Source organism: Entelurus aequoreus, linkage group LG05 (assembly GCF_033978785.1).
Source record: "Entelurus aequoreus isolate RoL-2023_Sb linkage group LG05, RoL_Eaeq_v1.1, whole genome shotgun sequence".
NCBI classification, from domain to species: domain Eukaryota; kingdom Metazoa; phylum Chordata; class Actinopteri; order Syngnathiformes; family Syngnathidae; genus Entelurus; species Entelurus aequoreus.
In genome coordinates this window covers 24223591-24246464 of record NC_084735.1, presented here as the reverse complement: position 1 = coordinate 24246464, position 22874 = coordinate 24223591, and the positions used below count along the sequence as shown (strand labels likewise).

Below are 22874 nucleotides of genomic sequence, written 5' to 3'. Positions count from 1 at the left end.
CAGAGCGGCCAGTCTGACAGGGACAGACGCGGAAGGAGATTTTTACAACAATGTTCTAAAGCTCAGTGATATATCAGATGTATCAGATTGTAGGTGGGGGTTTTTTTACCCTTCGCGTTCATATTTTGCTGTGTTTGTTGCATTTTTGTCGCGTTTCGCTTGATTGTAAAATATGTCGACCGAGAGGGGGTGTGACGTTCATATGTTGCCAATATTCAGTGTTTTATCGTTCGTAGTGAATATTGTAAATCCCACATTCTTTATTTTCATGTACATTCTGGGTGTCTCATTCAGTAAAAAAAATTTAAATGTACATTCCTTTTTTTAAGGCGGTCTGTCATAACGTTTTTAGCATTCAATCAGACATTATTGTGAGGTTTTGTATTAGTGTTCCTAAAAATAGATATATCGGCCCCCAGACACGTTTTTTTTTCTCTAAATTTGCCCCACAAGACAAAATAATTGCGCAGGCCTGTTTTACTCAAACAGGGACTTTAGTCGAGGCGAGAACCAATTATTCATTATTTACATTGTTTGTTACGGAGAACTGTGTTATTTGTTTTTGTAGATCATGCACCCGGCAACAATAGAAACCACGGTTTTATTGGGAGTAATTACGGTTATTTTTCACACCATATGTCTCATACTGTATGTAAGCCAGCTTAAAAGGAGGCAAACGAGTTCACAAGGCAGAAGGTGCGCCTACACACTCATTATTATGACACTCAGCTTTTTATTGTCATTACCCTGCGTAATGACAATAAAGCTGATTCTGATTCCGAACTGCAGGCAGCCAAGAGCTTGGAAAAAAAAAAAAAAAAAAAAGTGTCCCTGTGACTGAAAATGATTAGCTGGCTAAAGCTGTAATTGAGTTGGAAAGCGGGCTAAAAAACATGCAGTGTGTGTGTGTGTGTGTGTGTGTGTGTGTGTGTGTGTGTGTGTGTGTGTGTGTGCGCGTGTGTGTTTGCAATAACCTTCGTGCAAGTGGAAAAAGTACAACGGACTGACAGAGGACAATCAATAGGATACCAATCAAATACCAGCCCGAGCCATGATCAGCTACAATTGTCTGTAAATGAATGGACGGTTGTCATGACAACGCACCGGTCGCTGCCAGAAAGCAGCAGGGCAAGAAAGGATGGATTAGCGAATCGAGACGGACTCTTTTCCCTACTGGGCCTGGTCCAGTTGACTTTCTGCTGCCCGGGTTTTATCAAGAGCAAACCGCGGACACTGGGTTCGGCGTTTAGCACACACCGTCGCCTTGATCTGTGAGCGAACACGAGCGGTAAAGCATGCTGGTTCTGCGCCATGGTTATTGACGTCCCCGAACTATCATGCTGGTGATAGCGACAACAATGAATGTGAATCTGCGCTGACAATTTAGCATTGCTGAGCCACTCACTGTTCGTGGGGACGGCGCTACTTTCCTTTTTCTAGTAGCTGCACAAGTAGTAATATTGCCACTCCCTTGAATTGTAACACGTACATTTGTCCATTAATATTAATATTTGTTTAATATTAATGATAAATGGGTTATACTTGTATAGCACTTTTCTACCTTCAAAGTACTCAAAGCAGTATTTCCACATTCACCCATTCACACACACATTCACACACTGATGGCGGGAGCTGCCATGCAAGGCGCTAACCAGCACCCATCAGGAGCAAGGGTGAAGTGTCTTGCCCAAGGACACAACGGACGTGACTAAGAAAATCTTTTGCAGCAGTTATTGCTGAGCGAGGCAGCTCAGGGCTGACTCCAGATTGTTATTTACAAATATCAGCATGTGAAAGCATCCCATGATGTTAGCGGTAGCTTATTTTGGTCAAAAATAAAATTAATAATAATAATAAATAAAAATAAAAATATATATCATTGTTTTTTTCTTTTTATTGTTATTTATTTTGTGTTAAATTTAATTAAAACAATTGTTATTGTTATTTTGTTATTATTATTAATTTTGTTTTCAATTTAATAAAAAAAATATTATTTTTCTTTCTATTATTATTTATTTGGTTTTGAAGCAAATACTTCACAATGAAAACACGTACAAAATTAAAATAATACATATACAATATATATATATTAATATTGCTTTATAAATATTGCTTCTGCCATTCTAGTCACTGCCGTTGTGTCCTTGGGCAAGACACTTTAAGCACCTGCTCCCAGTGCCACCCACACTGGTTTGAATGTAGCTTGAATGTAGATAATGGGTTTCACTATGTAAAGTGCTTTGAGAGAAAATATAATTGACTAATTCACATGTTACATTTTTTATATCCATAAAAGAGTGGAACTTATTTACTCCCACCATTTATTCATAGATTAACTATACCAATCTCTCTTGTCATTATCTATACAATGATTAATTTGCTGGTCTTATTTTAATATATTATTCATAATATGTTTTTCTAATTTTGACACAAAAATACATACCTGTACATATATAGGCATATACAAATACTAAATGATGATAACACCAACAAATAATAAATAAATAATATAATATATATCATATATATATATATATATATCAGTATGTATATATAATGTGTATATATATATATATATATATATATATATATATATATATATATATATATATATATATATATATATATATATATATATATATATATATATATATATATATATATACTACCGTTCAAAAGTTTGGGGTCACCCAAACAATTTTGTGGAATAGCCAATGAGCAAACACATTGTACCATTAGAACACTGGAGTGATAGTTGTTGGAAATGGGCCTCTATACACCTATGTAGATATTGCACCAAAAACCAGACATTTGCAGCTAGAATAGTCATTTACCACATTAGCAATGTATAGAGTGTATTTCTTTAAAGTTAATACTAGTTTAAAGTTATCTTCATTGAAAAGTACAGTGCTTTTCCTTCAAAAACAAGGACGTTTCAATGTGACCCCAAACTTTTGAACGGTAGTGTGTATATATATATATATATATGTATATATATATATATATATATATATATATATATATATATATATATATATATATATATATATATATATATATATATCAGTATGTATATATATATATATATATATATATATATATATATATATATATATATATATATATATATATCTATCAGTATGTATATATATGTGTATGTATATATTATTGCTAAAACAGATGTTTTTTGTTCACATGTGAACAAAAAACAAGGTTACATTGTGTTGTTACATTGTGGAGTAGAGTAGTAGTTGTTATGAAAAAAAAAAATCTGAAAGTGCACATGTAAGAGGGTGGTTCGATCCATAAATTGGTGGTGTCGACAATAAAGGTAACATCAGTATACGATCGATACTAGACTGATTAAGTAGATATTTTAAATTTTTTTAAATCTTCTTTTGTTTGTTTTTGTTCATGTCTACAAATTTGGGGAATAATTCCTTGGACACAGGAGGACAAAAAGCATTTAAAAGAGGAGTAAATAGTAGATTTTGTGTAGGTATTGTGTACTATTCACTTTGTTTTGCTCAAACAATTGTATGGTATGAAAAAATATCAGGAAGTAGTTTAAATAGTGTGTTTAATGTATTTTTCGGAGTATAAGTCGCACCGGCCGAAAATGCATAATAAAGAAGGAAAAAAACATATATAAGTCGCATTTTTGGGGGAAATTTATTTGATAAAACCCAACACCAAGAATAGACATTTGAAAGGCAATTTAAAATAAATAAAGAATAGTGAACAACAGGCTGCAGAAGTGTACGTTATATGACCCATAAATAACCAACTGAGAACGTGCCTGGTATGTTAACGTAACATATTATGGTAAGAGTCATTCAAATAACTATAACATATAGAACATGCTATACATTTACCAAACAATCTGTCACTCCTAATCGCTAAATCCCATGAAATCTTAAACGTCTAGTCTCTTACATGAATGAGCTAAAAAATATTATTTAATATTTTACGCTAATGTGTTAATAATTTCACACATAAGTCGCTCCTGAGTATAAATCGCACCCCCGGCCAAACTATGGAAAAAACTGCGACTTATAGTCCGAAAAATACGGTAAATGCTGTCAACAGCACTCACCATAAGTAAATAAATAAAACAATTACAGTTAACACATGTGATCGGTATTGGTAGTGACATCGGCAGATGTCTTGTCGGCCGTACGCTGAAGACAGGGGACGCCGTGGCTCGGTTGGTAGAGGGTTCCAGGTTCGATCCTCGCTAGGGACTTTGGGCAAGACTCTTTACCCACCTGTAACCACCCACACTGGTTTAAATGTAACTTAGATATTGGGTTTCACTATGTAAAGCCCTTTGAGTCACTGGAGAAAAGCGCTATATAAATGTAATTCACTTCACACACGGGTGATCTGTATGGGAATGGGCAGCATAAATCCCTGATCGGAACGTCCCTAATTAATATTACCTACTTTCACACACATTATGTCAGCATGCGTCCCCTGTGTAATAAAGCATGTGACACGAGACAAAGATTCAATCATTCCATACACACACACACACACACACACACACACAGACACACACACTGAGCCTGCGATGTGTTGTAGGCCGCACGCTGAAGACAGAAGGACACACACAGTAACAATGAAGGACAGCTGACGTTGTTGTAGTTGTCACACACACACATACTGGTTATCATTTGGAATGGGGACCAAGTTTTTTGATCATCACTTGTGGGGACCACCCTTTCTACAGGTTGTGGAGGCATAAAAAAATGAGGTCAAATGGCCACTGCCCAGTTAGCTCATACACGTCTTTAAATCTCTGGATTGATGAAGTAATGTGCTGATCATTCTTACTGGGGGACCCTGGGGGAAAAAGAGTTCATATGGTTTATGGGGACCAATTTAAATAATTTTGCATAATTCACACAAATTTGTACGTGACTACTGAGGATCATTTAAAAAAAAAAAAAAAAAAAGTTCAAATGAAATATGACATGATCCTCAGAATACAGCACTACAGCCAGGGACGTGCACATGATTATAGAGGGGCAGGGGCTCAAAGTCAGAAAAGGGCAGGAATTTTTTTTTTGGTCCTTTACACAATATGGAAATTAATGTAAAATTAAATTTGCTAATAGGAAGCTAACTACTTAGCTGTGTGTCCTTTGTAGGTAAAAGTGATTGCCATTTCTTTTGTGTCAACAAATTATGGTCATAATGAGTTAATTCACATTATCATAGGCTTGGAAGACATGAAAAGCAACAAAACACTGGTTTATTATTAGGCTATTTATTGTTAAAGATAAGCACTTTAATATTGAACATTGAACAGTGCAACATGAACTTTGAAAAAAAATACAAAAATAAATACCCAAATGGAAAAAACTTCAATGTAAAAATATGTCCTTCTTCCCTTAACTTGATGAAAACACCATCAAGTTGTAACTTATGGTCTTTCCCACTTAATGCTCAGACTAAACAACTGAAACGCAACACAGGGCCAAAAATATGGACCAGGGGCCAGTAGAGGGCTGTATCCTTTCTTTTTTTGGCATTGTGCTGCAGGCATAATCAACATGAATCAAGTTTAAATACAGATGGTAATATTCCTAACAGATAACCTACATCTTATATCCCCAGAATGCTGAAATTATTATTATTAATAATAATAATAATAATAATTATTATTATTATCATTATCATTATTCTTATTCTTATTATTGTTATTATTATCATTATTATCATTACTATTATTTTTTTAACCCACACAGTAATAGCAAAGTCACAATAAACTTTATATCTAAAACCCTACTGTGAGAAAAATGTGATCCGCCGTAAACACAGTGCATTTTATTTTGAAAATTAACCCGGTGTTTTATTTTGTATTTTGTTCACTACTTCCTGTCCCGCACGATCCGCTCTGCTCTGTGCGGACTTGATGCGCCGTGCTCCGACGTCCGGCAAAAACAGAAGCTGACACATTGAATAATAGAATAATACAGCGTTTTTCTGAATATTACCCATATTAGATGCTGAATAAGTGGACAGCGACTAGACCAGGGGTGTCAAACTCATTTTAGATCGGGGGCCACATGGAGAAAAATCAACTAACAAGTGGGCCGGACTGGTAAAATCACGGCACGATAAGTTAAAAATAAAGACAACTTCAGATTGTTTTCTTTGTTTAAAAATAGAACAAGAACAAATCCTGTTTTTTTTTTGGTTTTTTTTACAATTACCTGTTGCCGTTAATAGTATAGATACTTTATTTGTTGTTATTTATATTTTCTGAATAAATTATGTAATAATGTTCATCAGTCAACTCACTGGTGTTAATGTCCAATCTATCAAGATAAAAAAATGCTATCAAAATCAAATTACAGTGTGTTATTTATGTAGTTTGATCATTTTCCTTGACTGATACTGTCATAGGTGCCGATCTACATTTCTGCCAGTGGGTGCTCGGTGTGTGTGTATTAAAATACCGTACGTTTGACACTCCTGACCTAGTGGTAGGCCAAAGAAACAATATTTTATCACAACATCCGGTTTCGGTTTCTAATTAAGAAGACCACATTTTCGGTGCATCACTTGTTAATAGTGCCCGAATAATAGGCACTATTACACATGTTCAGTGGCCTTGTGGTTAGAGTGTCCGCCCTGAGATCGGTAGGTCGTGAGTTCAAACCCCGGCCGAGTCGTACCAAAGACTATAAAAATGGGACCCATTACCTCCCTGCTTGGCACTCAGCATCAAAGGTTGGAATTGGGGGTTAAATCACCAAAAATGATTCCTGAGCGCGGCCACCGCTGCTGCTCACTGCTCCCCTCACCTCCCAGGAAGTGAACAAGGGGATGGGTCAAAAGCAGAGGATGAATTTCACCACACCTAGTGTGTGTGTGACAATCATTGGTACTTTAACTTTAATACAAATAATTGCTATTGTGACATCCAGTGGACACATTTAGAACAGCAGTTTCTTTCATTCAAAAATTTCAGGTACATTTTCATACTTTGCAAACTCATCCCGCGGGCCGGATAAAATTGTCCGCGGGCCTGATCCGGCCCTCGGGCCGTACGTTTGACACCCCTGGACTAGACCATAACTCACAGGTTCAAGTTGCTCCACTGTCACGTCTCAGGGGCGCAGTAACTTGGCTCGCTCTCCTCTCACTTACTCACACTCGCCCTCTCTCTCTCTCTCTCTCTCTGGCGGAAGAGGCAGGCTCAAACAACCCGGTATTACAAGAAAACGTGGAGTTTTTGTACCGCTGTTTTTTTTTTTTACATATCTGACAGGAATTTATTAATGTTGTTTAAAGGAAAAAAACAAACAAAAAAACACACACACAGGCAGAGGGCACTTTTTAAGACGAGGCAAAAAAGGGCCCTATGTGTGCACGTGCCTGACTACAGCTGTCCACTTATAGCAGGCATGTCCAAAGTGTGGCCCCCGGCTAATTTGTTAACGGCCCCCGGCACATTTTGCAAATACTACAATAAAAAGGTAAAACATGAAAAAGTGTAATAAAAGAGTAACAGGTGAAATGTAACAAGAAAAAGTGGCAATGTTGACACTAATAACACAAAGCTGCCATGCGGACTGTTATTGACCTATTGAAGGCTCCAATTACTTCACTGGAACAATTCCACTTTGAAATATTTTGTGTGAAACAAAGTTTTCTTTCACAAAAAGGGCAACAAACAAAAAAAAAAGAAAAAGTTATAAAATCTTATAATCAACAGATCTACAGACTTAAGCGTTAATAGTAAAAAAAAAAATAGAAATGTGGCTTTTTTTCAACACTTATTCTTTTTATTTTTTTATTGTTATGAATTATTGACCTATTTAAGGTTCCAATTACTTCACATCAAATATTCTAGTTGTTGTTTTGGGGGGGAAATGTTGCATAGTTTGTTATAAGAATTAGCATGTCACAAAACATGAAGTACACGTTTGTGTATTTATGGACTAAGCACATCATATAAAAAGATGATTCTTAGTTTTTGTTATAATTAGGGTCCAATAAGCCCAAATAGCAAAGAGAAATTAAAAAAAGCATGTAAACAAACAGCTTGGGCCTTAAGATTAACACTCACAAGTATAAAACTACTTTTTTAAAGTAACAATTTCTTACTTCAAGCATGAAAAAAATATATCTATATGTCAAGATAATGGCACTAGCATTTACCTAATTTAAGAATATTTTTCAACATATTGAGCAAAAAGGTCTCTTTTTTTTTTTTTCTACCAAGAAAAGTGCACTTGTTATTAGTGAGAATATACTTATTTTAAGGTATTTTCGGGTTCATTGAGGTCAGCTAATTTTACTTGTTTTGGAAAGTCTTGACAAGCTGAATTTTCTTGTTCTATTGGCAGATAATTTTGCTTAGTTCAAATAAAATACCCTTCATTTTTGTATGTTTTTTTCTTGTTTTTGAACACTGACTTTTTGCAGTGTAGTTTTAACTAAGGATGGATACCATACAGAATCACAGTACTGTCAATGCCAGGATAACAAATGTTTCACTTTTCACTTAGTCAGATCCATTCTGAAGATGACTATCATTTAAAAAGGTTTCCCTTTTAGGGGACCTGTTTTTTTGTCCCCATACCGTCAGAGGTCCCCTAAAGGTGACTGTGTAAACAGAGCGATGTCCCCATTAAGTGAGCATTGCCAGAACACACACACGTTCACATATCACGCTGTAGAATATGGATGGATGGGTATTTCCATATGGAATCATGTGACAGTTAGAGGGTGACGTGCACACGTCGCTGTAAGAAGGGAATTACTGGCGTCATCCATCCATCCATTTTCTACCGCTTGTCCCTTTTGGGGTCGCGGGGGGCGCTGGAGCCTATCTCGGCTACAATCGGGTGGAAGGCGGGGTACACCCTGGACAAGTCGCCACCTCATCGCAGGGCCAACACAGATAAACAGACAACATTCACACTCACTTTCACACACTAGGGCCAATTTAGTGTTGCCAATCAACCTATCCCCAGGTGCATGTCTTTGGCATTACTTTAGGAAATGACCTGCGGCTAACTAGTGTTCAGTGCGTGCCAAACACCTGCAACACTTTTCTGTTTTGGGAATCAACCTGATTAGCCAACCACAAACACTTCAGTGTTACTGGAGTTATTTTTAAACATATTACACTAACGTCGCTAACACAACAGTTGTTGTCTATTGCCGGGACTTTATAATTGTTTCAGATGGAGGAGCATCCACTTGAACGCCACACCTCAAATAGACACATTTTTGGTACCACTAGACCGGGGGTCGGCAACCCGCGGCTCTAGAGCCGCATGAGGCTCTTTAGCGCCGCCCTAGTGGCTCTCTGGAGATTTTTCAAAAATGTATGAAGAATGGAAAAAAATGAGGGGAAAAAAAAAATCCATTTTTTTGTTTTAGTATGGTTTCTGTAGGAGGACAAACATGACACAAACCTCCCTAATTGTTATAAATCAATCTGTTTATATTAAACATGCTTCACTGATTCGAGTATTTGGTGAGCGCCGTTTTGTCCTATTAATTTTGGCGGTCCTTGAACTCACCGTATTGTTTGTTTCCATGTATAACTTTCTCCGACTTTCTAGGACGTGTTTTATGCCACTTCTTTTTCTGTCTCATTTTGTCCACCACACTTTTAACGTGCGTGAATGCACAAAGGTGAGTTTTGTTAATGTTATTGACTTGTGTGGAGTGCTAATCAGACATATTTGGTCACTGCATGACTGCAAGCTAATCGATGCTAACATGCTATTTAGGCTAGCTATATGTACATATTGCATCATTATGCCTCATTTGTAGCTATATTTGAGCTCATTTAGTTTCCTTTAAGTCCTCTTAATTCAATGTATATCTCATGACACACTATCTGTATGTAATATGGCTTTTAATTTGTTGCGGCTCCAGACCGATTTGTTTTTGTATTTTTGGTCCAATATGGCTCTTTCAACATTTTGGGTTGCCGACCCCTGCACTAGACACATACATCACCTCATAATGTGACTTCAAATGTGCAATAAGCAAAACGTCATATTTCCTCAAATATTGGCCTATTGGATGCCACATGCAATCATCCAATTGAAAGAAATGCCACACCTCAAATTTACAGTACATTTTAGATTTTTTTTGTTTTTTTGTTATTACATCGCATTACGCAAGTTATATGTTCAGAAGATAAATGCGTAACAAATAAAATACCATATTTTCTCAATTAGTAGCTTATTGACTGTCGAACACGATCATCCACCTAAATTAGGGGTTCCCACACTTGTTCAGCATGCAAGCTACTTTTTAAATAGAGAAGTAAAAAAAAAAAATATATATATATATATATATATATATATATATATATATATATATATATATATATATATATATATATATATATATATATATATATATATATATATATATATACACTACCGTTCAAAAGTTTGGAGTCACCCAAACAATTTTGTGGAATAGCCTTCATTTCTAAGAACAAGAATAGACTGTCGAGTTTCAGATGAAAGTTCTCTTTTTCTGGCCATTTTGAGCGTTTAATTGACCCCACAAATGTGATGCTCCAGAAACTCAATCTGCTCAAAGGAAGGTCAGTTTTGTAGCTTCTGTAACGAGCTAAACTGTTTTCAGATGTGTGAACATGATTGCACAAGGGTTTTCTAATCATCAATTAGCCTTCTGAGCCAATTGTACCATTAGAACACTGGAGTGATAGTTGCTGGAAATGGGCCTCTATACACCTATGTAGATATTGCACCAAAAACCAGACATTTGCAGCTAGAATAGTCATTTACCACATTAGCAATATATAAAGTGTATTTCTTTAAAGTTAAGACTAGTTTAAAGTTATCTTCATTGAAAAGTACAGTGTTTTTCCTTCCAAAATAAGGACATTTCAATGTGACCCCAAACTTTTGAACGGTAGTGTATATATATATATATATATTAGGGATGTCCGATAATATCGGACTGGCGATATTATCGGCCGATAAATGCTTTAAAATGTAATATCGGAAATTATCGGTATCGGTTTCAAAGTTATTGGTATCGGTTTCAAAAAGTTAAATGTATGACTTTTTAAAACGCCGTTGTGTACACGGCACTTCCTTTGCGTGCCGGCCCAGTCACATAATATACGGCTTTTCACACACACAAGTGAATGCAAGGCATACTTGGTCAACAGCCATACAGGTCACACTGAGGGTAGCCGTATAAACAACTTTAACACTGTTACAAATATGCGCCACACTGTGAACCCACACCAAACAAGAATGACAAACACATTTCGGGAGAACATCCGCACTGTAACACAACATCAACACAACAGAACAAATACCCAGAACCCCTTGCAGCACTAACTCTTCCGGGACGCTACAATATACACACCCCGCTATCCCCTACCCCACCGCCCCCCCAACCCCGCCCACCTCAACCTCCTCATGCTCTCTCAGGGAGAGCATGTCCCAAATTCCAAGCTGCTGTTTTGAGGCATGTTAAAAAAAAAAGCACTTTGTGACTTCAATAATAAATATGGCAGTGCCATGTTGGCACTTTTTTCCTTAACTTGAGTTGGTTTATTTTGGAAAACCTTGTTACATTGTTTAATGCATCCAGCGGGGCATCACAACAAAATTAGGCATAATAATGTGTTAATTCCACGACTGTATATATCGGTATCGGTTGATATCGGAATCGGTAATTAAGAGTTGGACAATATCGGAATATCGGATATCGGCAAAAAAGCCATTATCGGACATCTCTAGTATATATATATATATATATATATATATATATATATAAATATATATATATATATATATATATATATATATATATATATATATATATATATATATATATATATATATATATATATATATATATATATATATATATATTTTTTTTTTTGGTATTTATTTATTTTTTTGTATTGCTAAAACAGACATTTTTTGTTAACGGTGTTTAATAAAAATATAAGCATGTTTAACGCATAAGGATTCCCTTCTTTCACGTAAACAAGAATATAAATTGGTGTTATACCTTATTCTGATAACTTGCATTGATTGGAATCCGAATTAAATCACAGTCCTCCTCTCTTTCCAATACCACATGAACGTGGTAGTTTTTTAGCTTTTTATCTGTCCAGCTTCCATACTGTTTTTTTATACCCTTTACAAGAAATACATTGGAGTTAACTCCGTAGCTCACTACCTTGTGTGCGCTAGTTTTTTGAGACCCTTATTTTCTTAGCGCAGGCAGGACGGAGCAGCACTTTTATTTTGAAGACAGGAACTGTGCAGTAGGTCTTTACAGCAGGTACGGCGCGAGAGTCTGTTAAAACACAAAGTTCTCGCGTTCCTGCCGGTCGTTTTTTTATTTGATTTGTTTTATTCATACTCATCTCGCAGCCGCCAAGTGATGACAGTGACGTCATAGTGAAGATTTATTTTTAGGTGTACTTTTTTTTTAAAATGCCTGGCTGGTGATCAGCCGGTCACTCGCTATAGACCTATTATGGGCACCCCTGACCTAAATAAACACCAAACCTCAAACAAACGCTACATTATATATATACAACACATCATTGCAAAAGCTAAATGTCCTGAAGATTAATGTGCAATAATTTAATTACCATATTTCCTGAAATAGTGTCTTAATGACGGTCCAACACAATAATCCACTTCAATAAACACCAAACCTCAAAGAAACGTCACATTTGTGGGATTTTTAGCGCAACTTTTGCTATGACGCCTCATTGCACGAGTGAAATGGGAGCGCCTGTGCCAGCAACTTGAGGGTTCCAGGTTCGAATCCGGCTTCCGCCATCCTTGTTATGGCCATTGTGCCCTTGGGCAAGACACGTCCCCCTTGCTCCTGATTGGTCGTGGTTGCATGGCAGCTTCTGCAATCAGTGTGTGAATGTGACGTATTGTTATTCAAGGTATAGTATATAAATACTGACCATTTATTGAATGCAATCATCCACTTACATAGATGCCACACCTCAAACACACACCACATTTCAGGGTATTTTTGGACAAGTCAAACGTCCAGAAGACCAATGTGCAATAATCAAAATATCCTATTTCCTCAAATAATGACGTTTTAGATGCCATAACAATCATCTACTTAAATAAAAACCACATCTCAAACATACGCACATGTTGGTGCCCTTGGCTTTGTTATCAAACATGATTTCACAAGTTAACTCTTTTGGATGCCATAACAATCAACCACCTAAATAAACACCACATCTCAAATATATTTTTTGCACAACAAGGCTTTGTTATCAAACTTGATTCGACAAGTTAATTACCCAGAAAGCCATTGTGCAATAATAAAAATACCATATTTCCTCTAATAGTGGCACATTGACTGTCAAACACAATCATCCACTCATATAAAGGCCACACCTCAAACTAGCACAACATTTTGTTAGTTTTTTCACACCTCTAGGCTTTTCTCTGACACCTGATTGCATAAGTTAAATCGCTAAAAGGCATATTTCCTCAAATAATGATCTTTTGGATGTTCAGAAGATCAACGTGCAGTAAACAAAAAACACCATATTTCCTCAAATAATGGCCTTTAAGAGGCCACAACAATCATCCACTCAAATAAACGCCAGACTTTAAACATAAAGTTAATATCCAGAAGACTAATGTGCAATTTTTAAAATACCGTATTTCCTAAAATAATGACATTTTAGAAGTAATAGCAATCATTCGCTTAAATCGCCACACCTCAAACAAACACTACTTTTTTCCTTGTACCACTCGGCTTACACATGACACCTGATTCCATAAGTTAAATGTCCAGAAGACAAATGTGACATATACAAAATACCATATTCCCTCAAATAATGGCCTTTTAGAAGCAATAACAACCATCTACTCATATAAATGCCACACCTTAAACACTATACTTTTTTGTACCACTCGGGTTCACTATGACACCTAATTACATAAGTTAAATGTCTAGAAGACAACTGTGACATATACAAAATACCACATTTCCTCAAATAATGGCCTTTTAGAAGCGATAACAACCATCTACTCAAATAAATGCCACACCTTAAACAAACGCTGTATTTTTTTTGTACCACTGTGTTTTGCTGTGACACTTGATTTCATAGGCGAAATGTCCAGAAGACAAATGTGCCATATACAAAATACCATATTTCTTCAAATAATTACCTTTTACAATGATCCACTCAAATAAATCGCCATACCCCCGACAAACACTACTTCTTTCTTTTAACCATTCGGCTTTGCTATGACACCTGATTCCGTAAGTTGAATGTCCGGAAGACAAATGTGTCATATACAAAATACCATATTTCCTCAAATAATGACATTTTAGAATTAATAGCAATCATTCACTTAAATCGCCACACCTCAAACAAACACTACTTTTTTCCTTGTACCACTCGGCTTTCACATGACACCTGATTCCATAAGTTAAATGTCCCGTAGACAAATGTGCCATATACAAAATACCATATTTCCTCAAATAATGGCATTTTAGAGGTGATAATAATCATCTACTCAAAATAAATGCCCCACCTCAAACAAATTACATCTTTTTTTTTGTACCACTCGGATTTGCTATGACACCTGATTCCATGAGTTAAATCTCTAAAAGGCATATGTGCAAATACCATATTGCCTCAAATAATGATCTTCTGGATGTTCAGAAGATTAATGTGCAGTAAACAAAAAACACCATATTTCCTCAAATAATGGCCTTTAAGAGGCCACAACAATCATCCATTCAAATAAACGCCACACATTAAACATCAAGTTAATATCCAGAAGACAAATGTGCAAAATTTTAAATACCGTATTTCCTCAAATAATGACATTTTAGAAGTAATAGCAATCATTCACTTAAATCGCCACACCTCAAACAAACACTACTTTTTTCCTTGTACCACTCGGCTTTCACATGACACCTGATTCCATAAGTTAAATGTCCCGTAGACAAATGTGCCATATACAAAATACCATATTTCCTCAAATAATGGCATTTTAGAGGTGATAATAATCATCTACTCAAAATAAATGCCCCACCTCAAACAAATTACATCTTTTTTTTGTACCACTCGGATTTGCTATGACACCTGATTCCATGAGTTAAATCTCTAAAAGGCATATGTGCAAATACCATATTGCCTCAAATAATGATCTTTTGGATGTTCAGAAGATTAATGTGCAGTAAACAAAAAACACCATATTTCCTCAAATAATGGCCTTTAAGAGGCCACAACAATCATCCATTCAAATAAACGCCACACATTAAACATCAAGTTAATATCCAGAAGACAAATGTGCAAAATTTAAAATACCGTATTTCCTCAAATAATGACATTTTAGAAGTAATAGCAATCATTCACTTAAATCGCCACACCTCAAACAAACACTACCTTTTTCCTTGTACCACTCGGCTTTCACATGACACCTGATTCCATAAGGTAAATGTCCCGTAGACAAATGTGCCATATACAAAATACCATATTTCCTCAAATAATGGCATTTTAGAGGCGATAATCATCTACTCAAAATAAATGCCCCACCTCAAACAAATTACATCTTTTTTTCTACCACTCGGATTTGCTATGACACCTGATTCCATGAGTTAAATCTCTAAAAGGCATATGTGCAAATACCACATTGCCTCAAATAATGATCTTTTGGATGTTCAGAAGATTAATGTGCAGTAAACAAAAAACACCATATTTCCTCAAATAATGGCCTTTAAGAGGCCACAAGAATCCTCCACTTAAATAAATGCCACACTTTAAACATGAAGTTAATATCCAGAAGACAATTGTGCAATATTTAAAATACCGTATTTCCTCAAATAATGACATTTTAGAAGTAATAGCAATCATTCACTTGAATCGCCACACCTCAAACAAACACTACTTTTTTCCTTGTACCATTCGGCTTTCACATGACACCTGATTCCACAAGATAAATGTCCCGTGGACAAATGTGCCATATACAAAATACCATATTTCCTCAAATAATGGCATTTTAGAGGCGATAACAATCATCTACTCAAAATAAATGCACTACCTCAAACAAATTACATATTTTTTTGTACCACTCGGATTTGCTATGAAACCTGATTCCATGAGTTAAATGTCCAGAAGACAAATGTGTCCTATACAAAATACCATATTTCCTCAAATAATGTCATTTTAGAAGTAATAACAACCGTTCACTTAAATCGCCACACCTCAAACAAACACTACTTTTGTCCTTATACCACTCGGCTTTGCTATGACACCGGATTCCATGAGTCAAATGTCCAGAAGACAAATGTGTCATATACAAAATACCATATTTTCTCAAATAATGGCCCTATAGAGGCAATAACAATCATCTACTTAAATACACGCCACACCTCAAACAAACACTACATCTTTTTTTGTACCACTCGGCTTTCATGAGACACCTGATTCCAAAAGTTAAATGTCCAGGAAACAAATGTGCCATATACAAAATACCATATTTCTTCAAATAATTACCTTTTAGAGGTGATATCAATCATCTATCAAGTAAATCGCCATACCTCCAACAAACACTACTTCTTTTTTTTAACCACTCTGCTTTGCTATGACACCTGATTCCATAAGTTAAATGTCCAGAAGACAAATGTGACATATACAAAATACCATATTCCCTCAAATAATGGCCTTTTAGAAGCAATAACAACCATCTACTCAAATAAATGCCACACCTTAAACACTATACTTTTTTGTACCACTCGGGTTCACTATGACACCTAATTACATAAGTTAAATGTCTAGAAGACAACTGTGCCATATACAAAATACCACATTTCCTCAAATAATGGCCTTTTAGAAGCGATAACAACCATCTACTCAAATAAATGCCACACCTCAAACAAACGCTGTATTTTTTTTGTACCACTGTGTTTTGCTGTGACACTTGATTTCATAGGTGAAATGTCCAGAAGACAAATGTGCCATATACAAAATACCATATTTCTTTTTTATGGTCCCCGGGACCCCTAAAGGTAACATAAATAAAAAATGCATATATTTTGTTATGGTTTGAAAATGAAAAATATCAAAATGGCCCCCACATGCTTGAATTTTTCTGTGTGCGGCCCTCAGTGGAAAAAGTTTGGACAACCCTGGCTTACAGACAGACCCATTAACATCTGCCAACTTTATCTCCAGCGAGGTATCAAGTCGTCCAATCAAGCAAGTTGGGGACTTTTTCCACTAATAATGCAAATTAGTATATTTCTAGAGGTAAACCTGCACAATGTGACCAAAATATAGGGGTTGTGATGGTGAAAGACTTGACTACATCCAACAGAGAGGTGTTCCTTTTATTTAGGCCGGGGGTCAGCAACCCCTACTGGCTCCCTGGAGCATTTTTTTTTAAAAAGGATTGAAAATGGAAAACGATGGGGGGGGGGGGGGGAATACAAACAAACGCTACAGTTTGTTTACGTGTAAAATCTTCCACTCCTTCTTTGTCTCATTTTGTCCACCAAACGTTTTATGCTGTGCGTGACTGCACAAAGGTGAGCTTTGTTGATGTTATTGACTTGTTGGAGTGCTAATCAGGCATATTTGGTCACTGGATGACTGACATTATTGATCTTTTAGGGATCTAATTACTAAATACTGCATATTTCAGTTTTACTATAAAAAAAACTAAGTTGTTTTTGACAGAAAAGCCATAAAACATTTTTTTTTAATTTGTATTACTTTATATCAGGGGTCACCAACGCGGTGACCAGGTCGCCCGTAAGGACCAGATGAGTCGCCCTGTTCTAAAAAATAAATAAATAAAAAAAAATAAAAAAAATAAAAAAAAGTTTTATTTTTATATATTTTTTTAAAATTAAATCTACATAGAAAAAACACAAGATACACTTTCAATCAGTGCATCAACCCAAACAACCTCCCCCATGCACACTCATCCACACCCACTCACACAAAAGGGGTTATTTCTTTCTGCTACCAATATTCTGGTTCCCACAACATAGACAACACATCTGCAAGGGACACAGTCCCTGAAGCACACATGATTGTATAGGCTGCTGGTCCACTAACATTTTCATTAATTACTATTTTTTATGTAATTATTTTTATATTGTTTTACTTTCTTTTTTAGCCAAGAAAATGTTTTTTATTTATTAATCTTATTTTATTTTATTTTTTAAAAAAGGGCCTTATCTTCAACAGACCAGGTTGTCAATGAAATTAGATTTGCTTAAAGGGTTTTTTAAACCAGGCCCAGTCCAGATAATGTCCAAGTAGGACTCAGCAACACACACCTTCATTCATGTACACAGAAAAAAAATAGGGAACACAACAGATTGCATATAATTTATAAACAAAATTACATTTTCAAAATAAGCATTTATGTACAGTCCAGATTATGTCCAGGTCACTCAAATTAGGGAACACAACAACAGATATCATATAATCTATAAACATAATTATACTTTCAAAATAAGCCTTTGAGGACTTCTCATCTTTTTTTTAATGTTTTTTGGCATCATTATCGTTTTCAACCATGTAACTTTTTAAAGTTAGAAAATACTGAATAAATGTTTTAAAGAAAGTAATACTAAGTGAATATCTGTTTTTGGCCTTAAAAATAAACATTTTACCGAGTACTATAATTAAATTGACTAAATCATGATTGTCAATTAACTCTCCTAAAATAACAGAAACCACATTAAGCTTAATAAACAAACCAATCCTTAAACACATGTTTTCAACTTCCACCCAAAACAAAGACACAATATGACAATATCAAAACAAATGCAGGGTGGATTCAGGCTCCTGACAACAAAATCGGCAATCATCTGAGTCTGTCATATTCCATAATTTTAACATTTTCCCTGTGGGTAAGAAGTTATAAATAATTTTAATTTGAAAATAACGATTTTGCACATCGATAGTGGTTTTATAGATTAGTTTGAATATGGCATCCCATGGCAACGGGCAGTCAAAAAAGTCCTCCCATTTTCCATTTGTGTTGTATGAGGCAGCCTTCAAAGATTTCTTTATTAAATAAAAATTATATATTTTTCTATTTATTTTAGTTCCTTTTTGCCAACTAGAATTTCTTATTAGAGGTTTACAAACTAATAATTTAGTAGTTCCATAATTAATTATTTGTTTCCATCTTTTCCCAATTACTCCAGTTAGTTGATAAAATGAAAAGCTTGAGCAAGCATCACCATCAATAGCTCTAAATTCATCATACTTCATAATTTTACCATTCTCATTGATAATATCATTGACAAAAATGATTCCTCTTTCAAACATATTTTTCCAAAAGAAAGGTTTTCCATCTATTACAATATTAGAGTTCATCCATATTAACTGCTGCAAAATATCGTCTCTTTTTTCTGGCACATAAAATTGAAAACACCACTATGAGTGGATTGTTTCCTTTATGAACCCCGCCATGTTTCCCATCAGACTCTCTGGGAGGGGATCACTTGTAAAAAAGGATACAATTTCTTTTGATACAGTACCGGTACATGTTTTTTGTCCAACAGGACATTTGTGTACCACTCAATGTTTAAATACATCTTTGGAACAATTGATGCTTTTAAAGACAGACACATAGCTTCAAGGTTGAGAAGTTTCAGGCCCCCATATTCATACTCTTTGTACAAAACCTTTCTTTTAATCTTTTCTGGTTTGCCGTTCCAGACAAAATCGAAGACCCTCCGCTCATAAATCTTAAAAAAGTTTTGTGATGGAGCTGGTAATGACAAAAACTAATTAATAAATTGAGGAATAATTAACGAGTTGGCAATAGACATATTACCATACAAGGTTAGGGATTTCCCTTTCCATAATTGCATACTTTTGTCCAGCTTTCTTAGTCGATTATCATAATTTACTGAGCCTAGATCTTCCAGATTTTCTGGGACAACAACACCAAGTATGTTAACTGGTCCATCTGTCCACAAAACAGGCACTTTGCATTCCATTCGAAAGGACGTTCCCTTTAGATTTCCGATCCTTAACATTTTACATTTATCATAATTAAGCTAAAGGCCAGATTGCTGTGAAAATATGTCCAAAAGATTAAGAAGGTTCCGCAAACAATGAGGAAAAATCTTATCTTTGTGAATCAGCCTTTTCTGACATGAACTTCATCAAGAACAAACACAGAACACGCCTCACTGATGCACATCTGCAAGACTCACTCAGAGTTGCAGTGTCAAGTTACACACCAGAGTACAACACACTAGTTAACAGCATGCAATGCCAGGCTTCCCACTAACTGACAAAGAAACAGATAACAGATTTGGTGTCCAGTTCAAAGTGTGACATGATTTAAAAATTTGAGAGTTTACTTTTGTATTTTACATGAGTTATTATTTGTACAAACATGGTGCAAAGTAATTCATGATTTGTTAAAAAATGTTAGTGGCTAGCTAGTTAAAATGGGATATTGTGATTTCACAAGACTGTCTTAGAAGTGATCATTTGAAAATGTTCAATTTGAAAAATGTGCACTTAGAGAAAATATAAAAATAAAGTTTTGCATATTGATATTTATCTGTTTATATATATATTTATTGTGAGAAATCATTAAGATGATCAGTGTTTCCACAAAGATAAATATCATTAATTATTAATAATAACAGAGTTAAAGGTAAATTGAGCAAATTGGCTACTTCTGGCAATTTATTTAAGTGAACTGGTAGCCCTTCGCATTAATCAGTACCCAAGAAGTAGCCCTTGGTTTCAAAAAGGTTGGTGACCCCTGCTTTATATCAACTTGAAGTTGATATAGAGATTTACTGTAAGCGTTAAATAATAAAAAAAATAAATCTGACTTTTTTTTTACATTTTAATGACTGAGACCCTTTATGGTCCCTGGGACCCCTAAAGGTAAAATAAATAAAAAATGCATATATTTTGTTATGGTTTGAAAATGAAAAATATCAAAATGGCCCCCACACGCTTTAATTTTACCGTGTGCGGCCCTCAGTGGAAAAAGTTTGGACACCCCTGGGTTAGAGGGTTAGGGCCAGGGTTAGAGGGTTAGGGTTATAACAAGGCCATGCCGAATAAGGCATTAATAAGTACTTAAAGGCCTACTGAAACCCACTACTACCGACCACGCAGTCTGATAGCTTATATATCGATGATGAAATCTTAACATTGCAACACATGCCAATACGGCCGGGTTAACTTATAAAGTGCAATTTTAAATTTCCCGCTAAACTTCCGGTTGGAAACGTCTATGTATGATGACGTATGCGCGTGACGTCACGACGGCAACGGAAGTATTCGTACCCAATGTGTCACCATACAAACTGCTCTGTTTTCATCGAACAATTCCACAGTATTCTGGACATCTGTGTTGGTGAATCTTTTGCAATTTGTCTAATGAACAATGAAGACTGCAAAGAAGAAAGTTGTAGGTGGGATCGGTGTATTAGCGGCTGGCTGTAGCAACACAACAAGGAGTACTTACTTGGATAGCAGACGCCTAGCCGATGCTAGCCACCAACCGCGCGGATGATCGGGTGAAGTCCTTTGTCGCGCCGTCGATCGCTGGAACGCAGGTGAGCATGGGTGTTGATGAGCAGATGAGGGCTGGCTGGCGTAGGTGGAGCGCTAATGTTTTTATCATAGCTCTGTGAGGTCTGGTTGCTAAGTTGCTAAGTTAGCTTCAGCGTCGTTAGCAACAGCATTGTTAAGCTTTGCCAGGCTGAGAATTATTAACCGTGTAGTTACATGTACATGGTTTAATAGTATTGTTGATATTCTGTCTATCCTTCCAGTCAGGGATTTATTTATTTTGTTTCTATCTGCATTTGAGCCAGATGCTATCACGTTAGCTCAGTAGCTAAAGAGCTTCGCTGATGTATTGTCGTGCAGATAAAAGTCACTGTGAATGTCCATTTCGCGTTCTCGACTCTCATTTTCAAGAGGATATAGTATCGGAGGTGGTTTAAAATACAAATCCGTGATCCACAATAGAAAAAGGAGAGTGTGTGTGGAATCCAATGAGACCTTGTACCTAAGTTACGGTCAGAGCGAAAAAAGATACACCCTGCACCGCCTCTCTAGTTCTTCACTCTAACGTTCCTCATCCACGAATCTTTCATCCTCGCTCAAATTAATGGGGTAATCGTCGCTTTCTCGGTCCGAATCTCTCTCGCTCCATTGTAAACAACGGGGAATTGTGAGGAATACTAGCTCCTGTGACGTCACGCTACTTCCGGTATAGGCAAGGCTTTTTTTAATCAGCGTTTTTATCGTCGTTGTTCTATACTAAATCCTTTCAGCAAAAATATGGCAATATCGCGAAATTATCAAGTATGACACAAAGAATGGATCTGCTATCCCCGTTTAAATAAAAACATTTAATTTCAGTAGGCCTTTAATAGTGACTAGTTAAGAGCCAATATGTTACTAATTTGCATGTTAATAAGCAACTAATTAATGGTGAATATGTTCCCCATACTAAAGTGTTACCATGTTTTATTACTGGTGCACAAAATGAACCGTGCATGAACATCACCTTGTTCAAACAACAAAACCAACACAGTGCATAAACTCACAACAAATGACACACCTGCAAATCAGTCTGACTTCTGCTGTTGCCATACCCGTAATACGCCGATAGGGAGAAGTTTGTATTTACACGATGAGTCCGACTCCCCGAACCCCTAGGGTTGGATCGAACCCAGGTTAAGAACCACTGTCCTAGACCAACAATAGCTCGTTACGTGTCTGCAGTTGTACTTGAGAAATCTGCACCGTAATGCGCGCTCACTGTGCCGGGGATCCTAGTGGTGTGTGGCGGACATGAGCCCCATCAACGGCGTGCTAC

At 36.0% G+C, this 22874-nt stretch overlaps 1 protein-coding gene across 1 annotated transcript in view; it reads right to left on the bottom strand.

Annotated features, from left to right (window-relative positions):
- The window catches only part of LOC133650349 (hippocalcin-like protein 4), a 68039-nt gene that overhangs the window by 44607 nt on the left and 558 nt on the right, over positions 1 to 22874 (bottom strand). The gene's annotated exons all lie outside the window — the stretch shown is intronic.